The sequence below is a fragment of the Sinohyriopsis cumingii genome, unplaced genomic scaffold, assembly GCF_028554795.1.
Source record: "Sinohyriopsis cumingii isolate HCF-2022 unplaced genomic scaffold, ASM2855479v2 utg003265l, whole genome shotgun sequence".
NCBI lineage: Eukaryota > Metazoa > Mollusca > Bivalvia > Unionida > Unionidae > Sinohyriopsis > Sinohyriopsis cumingii.
In genome coordinates, this window is record NW_028316439.1 from 193,385 (window position 1) to 217,132 (window position 23,748).

The window sequence follows — 23,748 nt, forward strand, 5'->3', positions numbered from 1 at the left end:
GGAAAAAATGTACTGAAAATAGACGAAAACTGCTAGAACTACAATGGTGGGTACTGAACTCCAAGTACTAATTGTGACCTGATTCCAAATAGTCTGGGACCGAATGTCAATAGTGTGTCGAGTAGGTTAAATGCGACAATGTGTGTCGTTTTGTATTTCTATCATAACTAATTTTAGAAAGCCCTGTTAGGGTTTTGTTATATCGATCAATTCCAGATAAAGCGTTATTGAACTCACCAACCAAGATAGTGCTATCGCTAGTATTGTTATGCAAATATGTGTTTGATCTCATTAAAAGGTATACCTTACTCGCACAAGATTTGTAGCATAAATATTGATGAAATCAACCACTCTTCATCAAGATCTATTTTAAATATAAAATTCTACCCTTATGAAACATTTCATGTGCCACTTGATTTTTCAACTCTCTCACTACTAAAACATCAACACCAGCCCTCCTAATGACGGCATTGCTATCAAATATGTCACCATTACAAATCTCATTTTCTGTGATACATTCAGTAAACTCATCATCCCAAAAGGCTTCTTGCAATAATAAAATATGGCCTCTTATTTTTTAGAAATATTTCTAAAACAGACTTTCGCTTATTCAAATCTAGCATGCCGTTTACAATTAGAGATACAATATATAAGGCCATTATAATGATTAGTGTGTTTAAAGTATTAAATTATGTCGCATGTTTTATCATTTCCATGAATACTAGAAATTATTTAATGGATTTGAGACGCATGCTATTCGTTTTCAGTCTAGGTACTGGATTAAACCGTCTTCTCCAACTGTGTATGACTTTGAAAGTGTCTATATCAGTACTGTTATTTCCATTTCCGTTTACCTGAAAACTCTGAACATCGTTTGCCTTTCAAAAGCGACTTCAACTACCATCCTACTGTCATCACTTCCTGGATCCGTCACCGATCTATCACTAACAGTACGCCTGTTGTTTCGTTCTTCCTCCGTTTCTAGTTCTTGATCGGTCTTAACAACTCTGCTTCCCACAGTTTCCTCCACTCTTTCTTCACTATAATTATCCTGTATTTAATTCTCAACGTCTTCTTCATCATCTTCGGCAAGCTGTAACTCCAATGATTGTTCCTCCCTCGCAGTATCACCAACCTGCGGATTCACTTCCACAATGTCCTCTCTGTAACATGTACATGTTTGGGCATCTTTGTGGGATTTGTCGCATATCCCCCATTGACACATAAAGGAAAACTTCCACAACTGTCAAATCTTTGCCTTTTGCAATTCTTAGCTACATGGCCCTTCTCCCCACACTTATAGCACACAAAATCCAGTCACCTTTTCATAAGATGGCTCGGATCTAGACATCGAGAACACACCTTTACTTGATTATTGTGCAATACCCCAAAATATGTTTATTATTTATTTTCATCTTTGCCTAAAGTTCTAACTTACAGCTTTCTATATTAGGTTTAAGGTAAACTTATAAATTACTCCTCGTGCTAACTGCTATAACGAAGATAAGACACATACCAAAGTGTGCTTCAGCTGATTATGGATCTTTCACTTCACCCTCTAGATCTCAAATATAACGTATATTGAATCATGATTTTGGGAACATAAAGTTTTGATATTGAATTGTTAAACTTTTAAAAAATAATAGTACAGACTTCATCTCGTTGCTCCAGAATAGAAATGACAGAGAAGGAGAAGAAGATAAAGGTAAATAAAGAAATAGAGAGGAAAATAGTAACGAAAATAAAAACTATTGGCCACAGGGGGGATCGAACCCACGACCTTCGCGTTATTAGCACGACGCTCTAACCATCTGAGCTATGCGGCCACTTGCTAATCAAAATCCTCCTACACAATCTAGAAATACAGATGGAGTACATACTTTCACACAATGAATGATTAGCAAAAGGAACCACACAATTAGGGTACGTAAAAGCATTGCCAACGTGTATGTTAATAGTATAAAATATATGGAAATAATGTAAAATGCATAACTCCCATATTATAACAAATATTGGTCTTTTCATAATTGCCGAATGTGCTAACGTTAACACACTGCATGTTGTTTTAAGTAAAGTCATAAATTACTCCTCGAGCTTTTTGAGAGAACGAAAATAAGACGCATACCAAGGTGGCTCTTGGTTAGTCGTGGATGTCTCACTTCCACTTGCAGGTCTCATATATATCTTACATGGTCCACTCAATCAGGTTTTGGGTAGCAGACTAACGCAGCTTTTAGAATTGAATAATATAGTTTTAGGAGATAACTAGGTACAGATTTTGTGCCTTTACAAATGGAAATTGAAATTTGTGCTGCAGAATAGAAATGAAAGAGACGTATAAGAAAACAAAATAAGTATGGCCAAAGGGGCGATCGAAACCAGGGACTTCGCATGGTCAACGTGTGTGTTATCATTGTAAAATCTATTGAAGCAATGTAAAATGTATAATTCTGAAATTACAAAAAAAAATATATCTTACTATCCTCTTGGACACTTCAATATACAGTTTAACAATATGATTTCAGCAAAAATTGTTGAGGTTAAACAGTTGCTATGCTCTATACTGATTTCTATGAATGTGCATTCTTATTACCAATTGATTGGGAAATGAACATTGTCAGTATGGTAAGTTAAAATAATAATTTACCAAAGTTCATCAAGTTCATTTTTACTTAGAACACACTATAAAGTATAACGTGATAAGAAATATAACAGCAGCAATCGCTAAGCAATCTGTAATATTTGGCGAAACGACAGGCAACCATGATGATAATTATGAAACAAATGAAGTTGACATGCCTACAGTATCCAGAAACTAGTGTGCCTCATGGTGGGAAATCTACAGATCACGAAGCTAATAGGCAAGGTTTTATCATGTTGACTACGCTTTCAGGAGTTATCTGATGCAAATTCAGCTCTAGCATATTTACTATCAAGCATCCCGCCCTAAAGCCCTGATCGATTCAAATTGACCAGTAAATAATTACCTACTACTGGAACTAACATATAAACTACTGCTACTCCTAGCAGTTTTAATAATGATAATATTAATAATAATAGTAAGAGTAAATTTATCGTCAAGAAAGAAAAAGAGACAAGCCTAACTCAGCATGATTAAAATCAGATCTCCACTGTCATACTGTAACGCATCAAGGGTGAAGACCAAATAAAAAGGAATATATGGACAGCTCACGCCTTCTTCAGCTACTAGATGTCTCCAATGTATTGTAGTGTCAAGAAATGGTGTGTTCACGACAACCGTTCTTATTTAGATTATAAAAGCACAAAACAAAACAATTATAAAAGCCAAAACATCTTATTATACAACGTCCAGGCTTGTATGTGTTTTCTCACAAAATTTAGTTGTCAAAATAATGAAATATAATATTTTAAAATATGCAGACCATATATTTGATGGTCAATGGCTTGTGAAAATCAGCATAAATATTGTTGTTGTTGTTATAGGGTTTAACGCCATTTTTCAGCACAAGATAGGCTATACATGTCGGCCAGTATTAATGGTGGAGGAAGAACCGGGAAAACCCCGGAAAGAACCACCGACCCACGAGAAGCTACCGGCAAGCTTTCTCACGTATCCACATTTGCCGAGCCCGAGACTCGAACCCACGCAGACAGAGGTGAGATGGCAGTGATCCGTGACGGACAGCGCTTTAGACCACTCGGCAGCATAAACATTCAATTTATCATAGTTCGCATAACCTCTAACTCAAATAATCCCATTTTCCAAACTAATCTTGCACAGAAAAGTAAGTTAATAGTTTTCCAAATTTGTTCATTTTGACGCACCGAAGTGGTAATGATGTTGTGCATCCAGTCAAATTTCGGAACCATACCCAGGTTTGCGTTATAGAGTTCAATGCTAAATAAGTTAGATGCACAGTCTGGAACTGGATGCAAATAGTGTGTCGCCTTTGTTGGCTGAGGCACAGTTTGTCCTTTACAGCAACGTGGACAGAGAATACAATTTATTTTGCTATATATTCACTACATTTGTTTCTCAATACTGACCTTTCCACTGTGTGACAATCAATACAATCATATGTTAATTTAAGATACCGTCAAAGATGATATCACGGTGAAGTTCTTGTCAAAGGTTGACCTGCATTTGTTTGAATGGCAGGCCTGTCAACAGAGCAGCATGTAAATAGAACACATATTTCACTTCAGGACCATCACCAAAGTCTTATAAGACACTAGTCACTGTCGCCAAAATACAAAGAGAAAACCACACCTAGAACTCATATTCTTCAGAATAAACAATTACCTTTAAATCCCTACAAGAAATGCATATATATAACTCTTCTATCCCCACCAAAAAGAGAGGAAAAAATGTACTGAAAATAGACGAAAACTGCTAGAACTACAATGGTGGGTACTGAACTCGAAGTACTAATTGTGACCTGATTCCAAATAGTCTGGGACCGAATGTCAATAGTGTGTCGAGTAGGTTAAATGCGACAATGTGTGTCGTTTTGTATTTCTATCATAACTAATTTTAGAAAGCCCTGTTAGGGTTTTGTTATGTCGATCAATTCCAGATAAAGCGTTATTGAACTCACCAACCAAGATAGTGCTATCGCTAGTATTGTTATGCAAATGTGTGTTTGATCTCATTAAAAGGTATACCTTACTCGCACAAGATTTGTAGCATAAATATTGATGAAATCAACCACTCTTCATTAAGATCTATTTTAAATGTAAAATTCTACCCTTATGAAACATTTCATGTGCCACTTGATTTTTCAACTCTCTCACTACTAAAACATCAACACCAGCCCTCCTAATGACGGCATTGCTATCAAATATGTCACCATTACAAATCTGATTTTCTGTGATACATTCAGTAAACTCATCATCCCAAAAGGCTTCTTGCAATAATAAAATATGGCCTCTTATTTTTTAGAAATATTTCTAAAACAGACTTTCGCTTATTCAAATCTAGCATGCCGTTTACAATTAGAGATACAATATATAAGGCCATTATAATGATTAGTGTGTTTAAAGTATTAAATTATGTCGCATGTTTTATCATTTCCATGAATACTAGAAATTATTTAATGGATTTGAGACGCATGCTATTCGTTTTCAGTCTAGGTACTGGATTAAACCGTCTTCTCCAACTGTGTATGACTTTGAAAGTGTCTATATCAGTACTGTTATTTCCATTTCCGTTTACCTGAAATCTCTGAACATCGTTTGCCTTTCAAAAGCGACTTCAACTACCATCCTACTGTCATCACTTCCTGGATCCGTCACCGATCTATCACTAACAGTACGCCTGTTGTTTCGTTCTTCCTCCGTTTCTAGTTCTTGATCGGTCTTAACGACTCTGCTTCCCACAGTTTCCTCCACTCTTTCTTCACTATAATTATCCTGTATTTAATTCTCAACGTCTTCTTCATCATCTTCGGCAAGCTGTAACTCCAATGATTGTTCCTCCCTCGCAGTATCACCAACCTGCGGATTCACTTCCACAATGTCCTCTCTGTAACATGTACATGTTTGGGCATCTTTGTGGGATTTGTCGCATATCCCCCATTGACACATAAAGGAAAACTTCCACAACTGTCAAATCTTTGCCTTTTGCAATTCTTAGCTACATGGCCCTTCTCCCCACACTTATAGCACACAAAATCCAGTCACCTTTTCATAAGATGGCTCGGATCTAGACATCGAGAACACACCTTTACTTGATTATTGTGCAATACCCCAAAATATGTTTATTATTTATTTTCATCTTTGCCTAAAGTTCTAACTTACAGCTTTCTATATTAGGTTTAAGGTAAACTTATAAATTACTCCTCGTGCTAACTGCTATAACGAAGATAAGACTCATACCAAAGTGTGCTTCAGCTGATTATGGATCTTTCACTTCACCCTCTAGATCTCAAATATAACGTATATTGAATCATGATTTTGGGAACATAAAGTTTTGATATTGAATTGTTAAACTTTTAAAAAATAATAGTACAGACTTCATCTCGTTGCTCCAGAATAGAAATGACAGAGAAGGAGAAGAAGATAAAGGTAAATAAAGAAATAGAGAGGAAAATAGTAACGAAAATAAAAACTATTGGCCACAGGGGGGATCGAACCCACGACCTTCGCGTTATTAGCACGACGTTTTTTTTTTTTTGTTTTTTTTTCGAGAAATTGCTCTATTTATTGTTTATATTGAAGAAAGTAAATTTAGTTACAATAAAAGAAAGAAAGAAAAACTTCAACTGTTTTTAGTCATAAAAGAAAAAAAAAATTAGAGTCTACAGCACCCGGTATTCCCAGGCGGTCACCCATCCAAGTACTAACCGGGCCCGACGTTGCTTAACTTCGGTGATCGGACGAGAACCGGTTTTTTTTTTCTTTCTTTATTTAAAAAACGCTTTGTACTGTATATAAGTTAAAAGTATACAGTCAGTATGTACATAGTAGTTTGTAATGCTATATTACAAAATAATGGTTCTACAATAGTATTTTGTAATGCTATATTACAAAACAATGATTCTACAATATTATTTTGTTAAGCTATGTTACAGAACAATGATTCTAAAATTTTATTTTGTAATCCTATAGTGCAAAACAATGATTCTACAATGTAATAAACAGTTTATCCTCTTCTATTCTCATTAAAGGATTATCTTTTACAAAATACTTCGTAATCAAAGTCTGATTTTTGTCTTTGTAATGTTGATACGCATATAATATATATTTTCTAGTCAAATATTGGAACAATCTTTCGATGTCTATTTGTTTCCCTAATAACGACATAATGTTTCTTCTTTTGTAAATGCACAATCGAGCAATGCTCAGAATGTAGTTCAAAAAAAAACTATTTACTAATTTTGTTTCTTTGTTATATCCTATCATGAGCATTTGTTCAAAAGAAGTGCTATTGAGAACACCAACTCTACAATTTTTAAAAAGAATCTCAACTATATATACAATATAATTCTTAAAAGAGCTTAATTCAGGACATTTCAAAAACATGTGAAATAAATCCTCTGTTTCCAACTGGCACACTGGACATAAGTCATTATCAATTTTGCCATAGTATTTTAGTCTCTCTTTTGTAAATATTCGATTGTGCATTATTCTGTAATCCAAATCTATACAATCTGGGATCTTGAAAGGTAGGTGTATCAATTTCCAGTATTTATGCTTTTCCAAACTAAATATCTTACTCCAAAAGGAAACAGAAGCTGGTTCTTGAAAAATCAACGTACATAAAAGCTTGTAAAATAGTTGTGTTGTACATAAACAGAGGTCATATAATTTTGTATCAACTCTGAGAAACATATTATTTCTCCCATTGGTTACAGTGGGTTTTGACTCTGTTGCAACAATATTTCTCCAGCCTAATGGTATACTTTCTATTATGCAATTATAGTCTTTTTTTATCTTATCTGTTTTGATCTCAGAATTTGATTTGTATATCATTTCTTGAATAGCTCTATAAGGTAGTATTCCAGGTACAAATTCATATGTAATATCCTGAACACGAACAATTCCTGCTTCTATAAATTCTGCGAAAAACAACGTTTTACCAGCACATGTAATATTAGGATTTAAAAAGAGAGGTTGTTCAAAAACATTCCTCACATCAATATTTGTATCGATATTATTTCTAAGTTTTTCCCATGCATGAAACATTTCTCTGTAAAATATAGGTAGGGTATTCAATTGTTGCTTATTTAAAGACATGAGAAACAACTCTTTGGTCAACCTCATGTTCAGGACAGTAGATAAAAAGTGATCAAAGGTATTTTTCCACATAGCATGGCAATTCACATCAAAGTATCTTTTTAAAAATTTTAGTCTGAATGCATACATTTTCATCTTTATATCAGTTAACTGTAGTCCGCCATTTCGCTTATCACCAATTATTGTATAATAGTGAACCAAATGGGACTTTCCTGACCAGATAAATCTGAGAAATAATTGCTTCAATTCATCAGCAATCATATCAGGAAGAGGCTGAACTGACACTATGTACAATACTCTAGAAACTAATAAGTTATTAACAACTGTTACTTTTCCTTGTATTGTCAAAAATCTCTGTGACCACAGTTGCAATAAGTTTTTAATTTTAGACAATCTATCATTCCAGTTCAGTTGCTCACATAACTTTGCACATTTTCCAACATAAGCTCCCAAAATTAAGATGACTTGATCACACATTTGAATTTGTAATTGTTTGCAATAATCATCAGTAAGTTTACCAGATCCAATACACAGAAGTTCTGTCTTTTCCTTGTTCACCTTTGCACCAGATCCTTTACAATACAAGTCAAGTACATTAAAAGATTGATTAATGGATTGTGTGTCCGCTAATGTCAAGGTTGTATCATCTGCATGTTGAAAAACTTTACTTGTATTACTAGATAGTGGGAGTGGAATACCTTTGATAGTGGAATTTGCTTTGATAGCGAGTCCTAAGGGTTCTGCTGCTAATACATATAACATTGCTGATATAGGACAACCTTGTCTGACTGAATTTTTAATTAAAAAGGGTTTCGTTAGATGACCATTGCATTTAACACTACTTTTAATTTCATTATAAAATATCTTTATCCACTGAATAAAATTGTCACCAAAACCGAACTTTCGTAAAACAGAAATCAGATATGAGTGGCAAACTCTGTCAAACGCTTTTTCTTGATCAATTTTTAAGATATATCCCTCAAGATTGTCTCTCTCAACCATATCTATAATATCTCTTACAGTGACTATAGTATCAGCAATATCTCTCCCAACTATACAACATGTCTGAGTTTGAGAAATAATTTTGGGTAATACCATTTTTAAACGTGTAGACAAAATCCTTGCCAAAATTTTATAATCTACATTAAGTAAACTGATAGGACGCCAATTTTGCAATCTTCTATTATCCCCCTTATTTTTATAAATAAGTGATATAACCCCAAATCTCATTGATCTCGACATAATATTGTCATTCTTAACACTCTGAAAGATGTGCAACAGAATATCATATATACAATCATAAAATTTACAATACCACTCTACTGTCAATCCGTCCGGGCCGGGGCTTTTATTTTTAGCCATCCCTTTTATAGCTGTATGTATTTCATCAACTGTTATTATGGCATCACACATATCTTTATCCTCATCAGATACAGAACAGTTTACAAAATTTAAAAGTGAATCAGTACAATTATCATCAACAGTTACCGAAGAATATAAATGACTATAAAACTGATGTATTTCATCTAAGATCCCGCTTGTATTTGAAATAATTACACCATCATCATCAATCAATTCATTGATTACATTTTTGTTGTGTCGATATTTCTCAAGATTTAGAAAGTATTTAGTATTTCTATCGCTTTCAATTGCCCATTTCGCCTTAGATCTCAAAATAGCACCCCGACAAAAATCAGTTTCATAGTCACTTAGCTGATGTTTTAGTTCTTCATATTTGTTAATGTCATATGATTCTTTATTTGCGACTTTTTCTGAAAATGATTTTAATTTATTTTGCAATGTAAAGTATTCTTGTAATCTTTCCTTATTTCTTCTTGTACAGTATACTTGGGAAAATTTTTTAATTTTGTATTTTACATTATCCCACCAAATGAGTGGTTCCCTGAAATACATTTCGTCAGTTTTTCCTTCGGTAAGAATTGATTTCACTCTTTGTACATATTTTTCCTCAAAAAGAACATTGTTGTTTAGTATCCATAATCCGGGCCCTGTTTCCACTTTGCAGGTATTTAGTTTAAGGTATACAAAAGAATGATCACTAAAGGATGTATCTGCATAATAAATATTTTGCACATTGGAATGCAATTTTGAGGAAATCAAAAAATAATCTATTCTACTCTGCTTCATTTCGCCTAGTACAACTTGTTTTCTGGAGAAACTACGAGTACTAGGATTTCGTGATCTCCATAAATCGGTAATATTCCTATCATGAATAATTTTATAAAGTTCACGCACTGCTACATCATCAATATGTAAGGCTTTGTTATGTCGATCAATACCTGCTAAAGTTGTATTAAAATCACCAGCCAGGATAGTGCTATCACTAGTACTGTTATGTAAATATGTATTTAGCTTCATGAAAAAGTTAAACCTTTCCTTCACAACATTTGGAGCATAAATATTGATTAAATCAATCACTTTATCATCAATAGCTATTTTAAGATGTAAAATCCTACCCTTTTCAATAATTTCTTGTGTCACCTGATTTCTCAATTCTCTCACTACTAAAACAGCAACACCTGCCCTCCTATTGTCTGCATTGCTATAAAATATGTCACCATTCCAAATCTCATTTTCTCTAACACTTTCAACAAACTCATCATCCCAAAAGGTTTCTTGCAATAATAAAATATGGCCTCTTTTCTCTTTAAATATTTCTAAAACAGACTTTAGTTTATTCAAATTACGCAAGCCATTTACATTTAGAGATACAATATTTAAAGCCATGATTATGATGAGTGTATTGAAAGTATTAAAAAATGTTGAGTGTTTGATCATTTCTTAATAGGTGTTCGTCGCATGTTATTCAATTTCATGTTAGGTACTGGATTAAACCTTCTCCTTCTCCTTTGTACTACTTTGAAATTTTCGATATTAGTACCGTTTTCTTGACATGTACGTGATTCGTTTGATCTTTCAACAACGTCTGCAGCCATCTTCCTGTCATCATCTGAATCTGTCCCCGATCCATCTCCAATTGTATGATTGTTGTTTACTTCCTCTATTTCTACATTGGTCATATCAACTCCACTTCTTTCTTTTTCTTCCCCACTTTCTCCACTCTCATTATCTTTTTTTTCATTCTCAATTTCTTCTTTATCATCTTCGTCACTCGGTAACTCCAATATGTCTTCCCTCGTATCATCATCAACTTGCGAATGAATGCCTGCAATGGCCTCCCTGTAACACATACATGTTTGCGCCTCTTTGTGGCATTTGTCGCATATCCTGCATGTACACATAAGAGGAAAACTTCCACAACTATCACATCTTTGCCTTGTGCAGTTTTTTGCTACATGGCCTTGCTCCCCACACTTGTAGCATACAAAATCAGGGCAGTCTTTTATAACATGTCCCGGATCTAGACATCTAGAACATACCTTAACTTGATTATCATGTAATACTCTAAAGTATTATTGACCATTAACAGTCTGAAATTTCAGACTGTAAGGCAAGGATTTTACCTGCTGTGGAAATTTACATTTGACATAACGAGTCCCATCAGCCACACTAGTTCCAGGATAATATCTGCGTTGAATGGGAGAAAGAAGTTCTACTCCGTATTCACCGAGCTTCATACTTATATCATCATCATTGATGTATGCTGGTAAATGAAGAATTGACACTATAATAGTGTCTGAATATAATAGAGTACAATCAAAGTGTTCACTTCCAATATCAATTCCACACAAGGTATTATATGCTACTTCCTTGCTCGGTAGTGTGACTCATACAAATTTGCACCTTTGGGCACAACTGCATAGACCGACATATCTCCGGTTAATTCTTCTACACTTCTAACAATATCACGTGCCTTTATTTTCTTCACATCCTTTACATCAATCACCACGGTACATTCTTTCCCAAAACGACGAGAAGCTCCTGTCTGTCTATCAATGTTACTCGACATGCCATTCTTATTGTTAGCTATTCCACTGGTGTCATTAGAGTGTGAGTCAGCTCCTTGTGCTGCACGTGCAGCACGAGCAGGCTTTGTATTCATTGTCACAGAAAATAATATATTGTGTGGTGGATAAAGTTATCCACACACTCAAAATATATCTCACTTATATATGAATGCGATCACACAAATCTTATCAACGTACCTGTAACAAATTAAAACAGCAAAAATGTCTATTAAAGGAAAAAAACTGGAAAATTCACGGAGCGATCATCAAACGTGTTTTCCTTCTGATGTCATAACCGGAAGTCCCATTGAATTGTTAAACTTTTAAAAAATAATAGTACAGACTTCATCTCGTTGCTCCAGAATAGAAATGACAGAGAAGGAGAAGAAGATAAAGGTAAATAAAGAAATAGAGAGGAAAATAGTAACGAAAATAAAAACTATTGGCCACAGGGGGGAATCGAACCCACGACCTTCGCGTTATTAGCACGACGCTCTAACCAACTGAGCTATGCGGCCACTTGCTAATCAAAATCCTCCTACACAATCTAGAAATACAGATGGAGTACATACTTTCACACAATGAATGATTAGCAAAAGGAACCACACAATTAGGGTACGTAAAAGCATTGCCAACGTGTATGTTAATAGTATAAAATATATGGAAATAATGTAAAATGCATAACTCCCATATTATAACAAATATTGGTCTTTTCATAATTGCCGAATGTGCTAACGTTAACACACTGCGTGTTGTTTTAAGTAAAGTCATAAATTACTCCTCGAGCTTTTGGAGAGAACGAAGATAAGACGCATACCAAGGTGGCTCTTGGTTAGTCGTGGATGTCTCACTTCCACTTGCAGGTCTCATATATATCTTACATGGTCCACTGAATCAGGTTTTGGGTAGCAGACTAACGCAGCTTTTAGAATTGAATAATATAGTTTTAGGAGATAACTAGGTACAGATTTTGTGCCTTTACAAATGGAAATTGAAATTTGTGCTGCAGAAATGAAATGAAAGAGACGTATGAGAAAATAAAATAAGTATGGCCAAAGGGGCGATCGAAACCAGGGACTTCGCATGGTCAACGTGTGTGTTATCATTGTAAAATCTATTGAAGCAATGTAAAATGTATAATTCGGAAATTACAAAAAAAAAATATATCTTACTATCCTCTTGGACACTTCAATATACAGTTTAACAATATGATTTCAGCAAAAATTGTTGAGGTTAAACAGTTGCTATACTCTATACTGATTTCTATGAATGTGCATTCTTATTACCAATTGATTGGGAAATGAACATTGTCAGTATGGTAAGTTAAAATAATAATTTACCAAAGTTCATCAAGTTCATTTTTACTTAGAACACACTATAACGTATAACGTGATAAGAAATATAACAGCAGCAATCGCTAAGCAATCTGTAATATTTGGCGAAACGACAGGCAACCATGATGATAATTATGAAACAAATGAAGTAGACATGCCTACAGTATCCAGAAACTAGTGTGCCTCATGGTGGGAAATCTACAGATCACGAAGCTAATAGGCAAGGTTTTATCATGTTGACTACGCTTTCAGGAGTTATCTGATGCAAATTCAGCTCTAGCATATTTACTATCAAGCATCCCGCCCTAAAGCCCTGATCGATTCAAATTGACCAGTAAATAATTACCTACTACTGGAACTAACATATAAACTACTGCTACTCCTAGCAGTTTTAATAATGATAATATTAACAATAATAGTAAGAGTAAATTTATCGTCAAGAAAGAAAAAGAGACAAGCCTAACTCAGCATGATTAAAATCAGATCTCCACTGTCATACTGTAACGCATCAAGGGTAAAGACCAAATAAAAAGGAATATATGGACAGCTCACGCCTTCTTCAGCTACTAGATGTCTCCAATGTATTGTAGTGTCAAGAAATGGTGTGTTCACGACAACCGTTCTTATTTAGATTATAAAAGCACAAAACAAAACAATTATAAAAGCCAAAACATCTTATTATACAACGTCCAGGCTTGTATGTGTTTTCTCACAAAATTTAGTTGTCAAAATAATGAAATATAATATTTTAAAATATGCAGACCATATATTTGATGGTCAATGGCTTGTGAAAATCAGCATAAATATTGTTGTTGTTGTTATAGGGTTTAACGCCATTTTTCAGCACAAGATAGGCTATACATGTCGGCCAGTATTAATGGTGGAGGAAGAACCGGGAAAACCCCGGAAAGAACCACCGACCCACGAGAAGCTACCGGCAAGCTTTCTCACGTATCCACATTTGCCGAGCCCGAGACTCGAACCCACGCAGACAGAGGTGAGATGGCAGTGATCCGTGACGGACAGCGCTTTAGACCACTCGGCAGCATAAACATTCAATTTATCATAGTTCGCATAACCTCTAACTCAAATAAGCCCATTTTCCAAACTAATCTTGCACAGAAAAGTAAGTTAATAGTTTTCCAAATTTGTTCGTTTTGACGCACCGAAGTGGTAATGATGTTGTGCATCCAGTCAAATTTTGGAACCATGCGCAGGTTTGCGTTATAGAGTTCAATGCTAAATAAGTTAGATGCACAGTCTGGAACTGGATGCAAATAGTGTGTCGCCTTTGTTGGCTGAGGCACAGTTTGTCCTTTACAGCAACGTGGACAGAGAATACAATTTATTTTGCTATATATTCACTACATTTGTTTCTCAATACTGACCTTTCCACTGTGTGACAATCAATACAATCATATGTTAATTTAAGATACCGTCAAAGATGATATCACGGTGAAGTTCTTGTCAAAGGTTGACCTGCATTTGTTTGAATGGCTGGCCTGTCAACAGAGCAGCATGTAAATAGAACACATATTTCACTTCAGGACCATCACCAAAGTCTTATAAGACACTAGTCACTGTCGCCAAAATACAAAGAGAAAACCACACCTAGAACTCATATTCTTCAGAATAAACAATTACCTTTAAATCCCTACAAGAAATGCATATATATAACTCTTCTATCCCCACCAAAATGAGAGGAAAAAATGTACTGAAAATAGACGAAAACTGCTAGAACTACAATGGTGGGTACTGAACTCGAAGTACTAATTGAGACCTGATTCCAAATAGTCTGGGACCGAATGTCAATAGTGTGTCGAGTAGGTTAAATGCGACAATGTGTGTCGTTTTGTATTTCTATCATAACTAATTTTAGAAAGCCCTGTTAGGGTTTTGTTATGTCGATCAATTCCAGATAAAGCGTTATTGAACTCACCAACCAAGATAGTGCTATCGCTAGTATTGTTATGCAAATATGTGTTTGATCTCATTAAAAGGTATACCTTACTCGCACAAGATTTGTAGCATAAATATTGATGAAATCAACCACTCTTCATCATGATCTATTTTAAATATAAAATTCTACCCTTATGAAACATTTCATGTGCCACTTGATTTTTCAACTCTCTCACTACTAAAACATCAACACCAGCCCTCCTAATGACGGCATTGCTATCAAATATGTCACCATTACAAATCTCATTTTCTGTGATACATTCAGTAAACTCATCATCCCAAAAGGCTTCTTGCAATAATAAAATATGGCCTCTTATTTTTTAGAAATATTTCTAAAACAGACTTTCGCTTATTCAAATCTAGCATGCCGTTTACAATTAGAGATACAATATATAAGGCCATTATAATGATTAGTGTGTTTAAAGTATTAAATTATGTCGCATGTTTTATCATTTCCATGAATACTAGAAATTATTTAATGGATTTGAGACGCATGCTATTCGTTTTCAGTCTAGGTACTGGATTAAACCGTCTTCTCCAACTGTGTATGACTTTGAAAGTGTCTATATCAGTACTGTTATTTCCATTTCCGTTTACCTGAAAACTCTGAACATCGTTTGCCTTTCAAAAGCGACTTCAACTACCATCCTACTGTCATCACTTCCTGGATCCGTCACCGATCTATCACTAACAGTACGCCTGTTGTTTCGTTCTTCCTCCGTTTCTAGTTCTTGATCGGTCTTAACAACTCTGCTTCCCACAGTTTCCTCCACTCTTTCTTCACTATAATTATCCTGTATTTAATTCTCAACGTCTTCTTCATCATCTTCGGCAAGCTGTAACTCCAATGATTGTTCCTCCCTCGCAGTATCACCAACCTGCGGATTCACTTCCACAATGTCCTCTCTGTAACATGTACATGTTTGGGCATCTTTGTGGGATTTGTCGCATATCCCCCATTGACACATAAAGGAAAACTTCCACAACTGTCAAATCTTTGCCTTTTGCAATTCTTAGCTACATGGCCCTTCTCCCCACACTTATAGCACACAAAATCCAGTCACCTTTTCATAAGATGGCTCGGATCTAGACATCGAGAACACACCTTTACTTGATTATTGTGCAATACCCCAAAATATGTTTATTATTTATTTTCATCTTTGCCTAAAGTTCTAACTTACAGCTTTCTATATTAGGTTTAAGGTAAACTTATAAATTACTCCTCGTGCTAACTGCTATAACGAAGATAAGACTCATACCAAAGTGTGCTTCAGCTGATTATGGATCTTTCACTTCACCCTCTAGATCTCAAATATAACGTATATTGAATCATGATTTTGGGAACATAAAGTTTTGATATTGAATTGTTAAACTTTTAAAAAATAATAGTACAGACTTCATCTCGTTGCTCCAGAATAGAAATGACAGAGAAGGAGAAGAAGATAAAGGTAAATAAAGAAATAGAGAGGAAAATAGTAACGAAAATAAAAACTATTGGCCACAGGGGGGATCGAACCCACGACCTTCGCGTTATTAGCACGACGTTTTTTTTTTTTTGTTTTTTTTTTCGAGAAATTGCTCTATTTATTGTTTATATTGAAGAAAGTAAATTTAGTTACAATAAAAGAAAGAAAGAAAAACTTCAACTGTTTTTAGTCATAAAAGAAAAAAAAAATTAGAGTCTACAGCACCCGGTATTCCCAGGCGGTCACCCATCCAAGTACTAACCGGGCCCGACGTTGCTTAACTTCGGTGATCGGACGAGAACCGGTTTTTTTTTTTCTTTCTTTATTTAAAAAACGCTTTGTACAGTATATAAGTTAAAAGTATACAGTCAGTATGTACATAGTAGTTTGTAATGCTATATTACAAAATAATGGTTCTACAATAGTATTTTGTAATGCTATATTACAAAACAATGATTCTACAATATTATTTTGTTAAGCTATGTTACAGAACAATGATTCTAAAATTTTATTTTGTAATCCTATAGTGCAAAACAATGATTCTACAATGTAATAAACAGTTTATCCTCTTCTATTCTCATTAAAGGATTATCTTTTACAAAATACTTCGTAATCAAAGTCTGATTTTTGTCTTTGTAATGTTGATACGCATATAATATATATTTTCTAGTCAAATATTGGAACAATCTTTCGATGTCTATTTGTTTCCCTAATAACGACATAATGTTTCTTCTTTTGTAAATGCACAATCGAGCAATGCTCAGAATGTAGTTCAAAAAAAAACTATTTACTAATTTTGTTTCTTTGTTATATCCTATCATGAGCATTTGTTCAAAAGAAGTGCTATTGAGAACACCAACTCTACAATTTTTAAAAAGAATCTCAACTATATATACAATATAATTCTTAAAAGAGCTTAATTCAGGACATTTCAAAAACATGTGAAATAAATCCTCTGTTTCCAACTGGCACACTGGACATAAGTCATTATCAATTTTGCCATAGTATTTTAGTCTCTCTTTTGTAAATATTCGATTGTGCATTATTCTGTAATCCAAATCTATACAATCTGGGATCTTGAAAGGTAGGTGTATCAATTTCCAGTATTTATGCTTTTCCAAACTAAATATCTTACTCCAAAAGGAAACAGAAGCTGGTTCTTGAAAAATCAACGTACATAAAAGCTTGTAAAATAGTTGTGTTGTACATAAACAGAGGTCATATAATTTTGTATCAACTCTGAGAAACATATTATTTCTCCCATTGGTTACAGTGGGTTTTGACTCTGTTGCAACAATATTTCTCCAGCCTAATGGTATACTTTCTATTATGCAATTATAGTCTTTTTTTATCTTATCTGTTTTGATCTCAGAATTTGATTTGTATATCATTTCTTGAATAGCTCTATAAGGTAGTATTCCAGGTACAAATTCATATGTAATATCCTGAACACGAACAATTCCTGCTTCTATAAATTCTGCGAAAAACAACGTTTTACCAGCACATGTAATATTAGGATTTAAAAAGAGAGGTTGTTCAAAAACATTCCTCACATCAATATTTGTATCGATATTATTTCTAAGTTTTTCCCATGCATGAAACATTTCTCTGTAAAATATAGGTAGGGTATTCAATTGTTGCTTATTTAAAGACATGAGAAACAACTCTTTGGTCAACCTCATGTTCAGGACAGTAGATAAAAAGTGATCAAAGGTATTTTTCCACATAGCATGGCAATTCACATCAAAGTATCTTTTTAAAAATTTTAGTCTGAATGCATACATTTTCATCTTTATATCAGTTAACTGTAGTCCGCCATTTCGCTTATCACCAATTATTGTATAATAGTGAACCAAATGGGACTTTCCTGACCAGATAAATCTGAGAAATAATTGCTTCAATTCATCAGCAATCATATCAGGAAGAGGCTGAACTGACACTATGTACAATACTCTAGAAACTAATAAGTTATTAACAACTGTTACTTTTCCTTGTATTGTCAAAAATCTCTGTGACCACAGTTGCAATAAGTTTTTAATTTTAGACAATCTATCATTCCAGTTCAGTTGCTCACATAACTTTGCACATTTTCCAACATAAGCTCCCAAAATTAAGATGACTTGATCACACATTTGAATTTGTAATTGTTTGCAATAATCATCAGTAAGTTTACCAGATCCAATACACAGAAGTTCTGTCTTTTCCTTGTTCACCTTTGCACCAGATCCTTTACAATACAAGTCAAGTACATTAAAAGATTGATTAATGGATTGTGTGTCCGCTAATGTCAAGGTTGTATCATCTGCATGTTGAAAAACTTTACTTGTATTACTAGATAGTGGGAGTGGAATACCTTTGATAGTGGAATTTGCTTTGATAGCGAGTCCTAAGGGTTCTGCTGCTAATACATATAACATTGCTGATATAGGACAACCTTGTCTGACTGAATTTTTAATTAAAAAGGGTTTCGTTAGATGACCATTGCATTTAACACTACTTTTAATTTCATTATAAAATATCTTTATCCACTGAATAAAATTGTCACCAAAACCGAACTTTCGTAAAACAGAAATCAGATATGAGTGGCAAACTCTGTCAAACGCTTTTTCTTGATCAATTTTTAAGATATATCCCTCAAGATTGTCTCTCTCAACCATATCTATAATATCTCTTACAGTGACTATAGTATCAGCAATATCTCTCCCAACTATACAACATGTCTGAGTTTGAGAAATAATTTTGGGTAATACCATTTTTAAACGTGTAGACAAAATCCTTGCCAAAATTTTATAATCTACATTAAGTAAACTGATAGGACGCCAATTTTGCAATCTTCTATTATCCCCCTTATTTTTATAAATAAGTGATATAACCCCAAATCTCATTGATCTCGACATAATATTGTCATTCTTAACACTCTGAAAGATGTGCAACAGAATATCATATATACAATCATAAAATTTACAATACCACTCTACTGTCAATCCGTCCGGGCCGGGGCTTTTATTTTTAGCCATCCCTTTTATAGCTGTATGTATTTCATCAACTGTTATTATGGCATCACACATATCTTTATCCTCATCAGATACAGAACAGTTTACAAAATTTAAAAGTGAATCAGTACAATTATCATCAACAGTTACCGAAGAATATAAATGACTATAAAACTGATGTATTTCATCTAAGATCCCGCTTGTATTTGAAATAATTACACCATCATCATCAATCAATTCATTGATTACATTTTTGTTGTGTCGATATTTCTCAAGATTTAGAAAGTATTTAGTATTTCTATCGCTTTCAATTGCCCATTTCGCCTTAGATCTCAAAATAGCACCCCGACAAAAATCAGTTTCATAGTCACTTAGCTGATGTTTTAGTTCTTCATATTTGTTAATGTCATATGATTCTTTATTTGCGACTTTTTCTGAAAATGATTTTAATTTATTTTGCAATGTAAAGTATTCTTGTAATCTTTCCTTATTTCTTCTTGTACAGTATACTTGGGAAAATTTTTTAATTTTGTATTTTACATTATCCCACCAAATGAGTGGTTCCCTGAAATACATTTCGTCAGTTTTTCCTTCGGTAAGAATTGATTTCACTCTTTGTACATATTTTTCCTCAAAAAGAACATTGTTGTTTAGTATCCATAATCCGGGCCCTGTTTCCACTTTGCAGGTATTTAGTTTAAGGTATACAAAAGAATGATCACTAAAGGATGTATCTGCATAATAAATATTTTGCACATTGGAATGCAATTTTGAGGAAATCAAAAAATAATCTATTCTACTCTGCTTCATTTCGCCTAGTACAACTTGTTTTCTGGAGAAACTACGAGTACTAGGATTTCGTGATCTCCATAAATCGGTAATATTCCTATCATGAATAATTTTATAAAGTTCACGCACTGCTACATCATCAATATGTAAGGCTTTGTTATGTCGATCAATACCTGCTAAAGTTGTATTAAAATCACCAGCCAGGATAGTGCTATCACTAGTACTGTTATGTAAATATGTATTTAGCTTCATGAAAAAGTTAAACCTTTCCTTCACAACATTTGGAGCATAAATATTGATTAAATCAATCACTTTATCATCAATAGCTATTTTAAGATGTAAAATCCTACCCTTTTCAATAATTTCTTGTGTCACCTGATTTCTCAATTCTCTCACTACTAAAACAGCAACACCTGCCCTCCTATTGTCTGCATTGCTATAAAATATGTCACCATTCCAAATCTCATTTTCTCTAACACTTTCAACAAACTCATCATCCCAAAAGGTTTCTTGCAATAATAAAATATGGCCTCTTTTCTCTTTAAATATTTCTAAAACAGACTTTAGTTTATTCAAATTACGCAAGCCATTTACATTTAGAGATACAATATTTAAAGCCATGATTATGATGAGTGTATTGAAAGTATTAAAAAATGTTGAGTGTTTGATCATTTCTTAATAGGTGTTCGTCGCATGTTATTCAATTTCATGTTAGGTACTGGATTAAACCTTCTCCTTCTCCTTTGTACTACTTTGAAATTTTCGATATTAGTACCGTTTTCTTGACATGTACGTGATTCGTTTGATCTTTCAACAACGTCTGCAGCCATCTTCCTGTCATCATCTGAATCTGTCCCCGATCCATCTCCAATTGTATGATTGTTGTTTACTTCCTCTATTTCTACATTGGTCATATCAACTCCACTTCTTTCTTTTTCTTCCCCACTTTCTCCACTCTCATTATCTTTTTTTTCATTCTCAATTTCTTCTTTATCATCTTCGTCACTCGGTAACTCCAATATGTCTTCCCTCGTATCATCATCAACTTGCGAATGAATGCCTGCAATGGCCTCCCTGTAACACATACATGTTTGCGCCTCTTTGTGGCATTTGTCGCATATCCTGCATGTACACATAAGAGGAAAACTTCCACAACTATCACATCTTTGCCTTGTGCAGTTTTTTGCTACATGGCCTTGCTCCCCACACTTGTAGCATACAAAATCAGGGCAGTCTTTTATAACATGTCCCGGATCTAGACATCTAGAACATACCTTAACTTGATTATCATGTAATACTCTAAAGTATTATTGACCATTAACAGTCTGAAATTTCAGACTGTAAGGCAAGGATTTTACCTGCTGTGGAAATTTACATTTGACATAACGAGTCCCATCAGCCACACTAGTTCCAGGATAATATCTGCGTTGAATGGGAGAAAGAAGTTCTACTCCGTATTCACCGAGCTTCATACTTATATCATCATCATTGATGTATGCTGGTAAATGAAGAATTGACACTATAATAGTGTCTGAATATAATAGAGTACAATCAAAGTGTTCACTTCCAATATCAATTCCACACAAGGTATTATATGCTACTTCCTTGCTCGGTAGTGTGACTCATACAAATTTGCACCTTTGGGCACAACTGCATAGACCGACATATCTCCGGTTAATTCTTCTACACTTCTAACAATATCACGTGCCTTTATTTTCTTCACATCCTTTACATCAATCACCACGGTACATTCTTTCCCAAAACGACGAGAAGCTCCTGTCTGTCTATCAATGTTACTCGACATGCCATTCTTATTGTTAGCTATTCCACTGGTGTCATTAGAGTGTGAGTCAGCTCCTTGTGCTGCACGTGCAGCACGAGCAGGCTTTGTATTCATTGTCACAGAAAATAATATATTGTGTGGTGGATAAAGTTATCCACACACTCAAAATATATCTCACTTATATATGAATGCGATCACACAAATCTTATCAACGTACCTGTAACAAATTAAAACAGCAAAAATGTCTATTAAAGGAAAAAAACTGGAAAATTCACGGAGCGATCATCAAACGTGTTTTCCTTCTGATGTCATAACCGGAAGTCCCATTGAATTGTTAAACTTTTAAAAAATAATAGTACAGACTTCATCTCGTTGCTCCAGAATAGAAATGACAGAGAAGGAGAAGAAGATAAAGGTAAATAAAGAAATAGAGAGGAAAATAGTAACGAAAATAAAAACTATTGGCCACAGGGGGGAATCGAACCCACGACCTTCGCGTTATTAGCACGACGCTCTAACCAACTGAGCTATGCGGCCACTTGCTAATCAAAATCCTCCTACACAATCTAGAAATACAGATGGAGTACATACTTTCACACAATGAATGATTAGCAAAAGGAACCACACAATTAGGGTACGTAAAAGCATTGCCAACGTGTATGTTAATAGTATAAAATATATGGAAATAATGTAAAATGCATAACTCCCATATTATAACAAATATTGGTCTTTTCATAATTGCCGAATGTGCTAACGTTAACACACTGCGTGTTGTTTTAAGTAAAGTCATAAATTACTCCTCGAGCTTTTGGAGAGAACGAAGATAAGACGCATACCAAGGTGGCTCTTGGTTAGTCGTGGATGTCTCACTTCCACTTGCAGGTCTCATATATATCTTACATGGTCCACTGAATCAGGTTTTGGGTAGCAGACTAACGCAGCTTTTAGAATTGAATAATATAGTTTTAGGAGATAACTAGGTACAGATTTTGTGCCTTTACAAATGGAAATTGAAATTTGTGCTGCAGAAATGAAATGAAAGAGACGTATGAGAAAATAAAATAAGTATGGCCAAAGGGGCGATCGAAACCAGGGACTTCGCATGGTCAACGTGTGTGTTATCATTGTAAAATCTATTGAAGCAATGTAAAATGTATAATTCGGAAATTACAAAAAAAAAATATATCTTACTATCCTCTTGGACACTTCAATATACAGTTTAACAATATGATTTCAGCAAAAATTGTTGAGGTTAAACAGTTGCTATACTCTATACTGATTTCTATGAATGTGCATTCTTATTACCAATTGATTGGGAAATGAACATTGTCAGTATGGTAAGTTAAAATAATAATTTACCAAAGTTCATCAAGTTCATTTTTACTTAGAACACACTATAACGTATAACGTGATAAGAAATATAACAGCAGCAATCGCTAAGCAATCTGTAATATTTGGCGAAACGACAGGCAACCATGATGATAATTATGAAACAAATGAAGTAGACATGCCTACAGTATCCAGAAACTAGTGTGCCTCATGGTGGGAAATCTACAGATCACGAAGCTAATAGGCAAGGTTTTATCATGTTGACTACGCTTTCAGGAGTTATCTGATGCAAATTCAGCTCTAGCATATTTACTATCAAGCATCCCGCCCTAAAGCCCTGATCGATTCAAATTGACCAGTAAATAATTACCTACTACTGGAACTAACATATAAACTACTGCTACTCCTAGCAGTTTTAATAATGATAATATTAACAATAATAGTAAG

General features: G+C 34.3%; 3 non-coding genes across 3 annotated transcripts; all 3 read right to left on the reverse strand.

The window, feature by feature from the left end:
• Nucleotides 1-1,752: 1,752 nt before the first annotated feature.
• On the reverse strand, nt 1,753-1,826 carry Trnai-aau (transfer RNA isoleucine (anticodon AAU)). Its single transcript has one exon. It is a non-coding gene; the product is annotated as a tRNA-Ile (tRNA).
• A 10,265-nt stretch (nt 1,827-12,091) lies between these two features.
• Nucleotides 12,092-12,166, reverse strand: Trnai-aau (transfer RNA isoleucine (anticodon AAU)). Its single transcript has one exon. It is a non-coding gene; the product is annotated as a tRNA-Ile (tRNA).
• A 10,268-nt stretch (nt 12,167-22,434) lies between these two features.
• On the reverse strand, nt 22,435-22,509 carry Trnai-aau (transfer RNA isoleucine (anticodon AAU)). The gene has a single exon. It is a non-coding gene; the product is annotated as a tRNA-Ile (tRNA).
• Nucleotides 22,510-23,748: the final 1,239 nt, after the last annotated feature.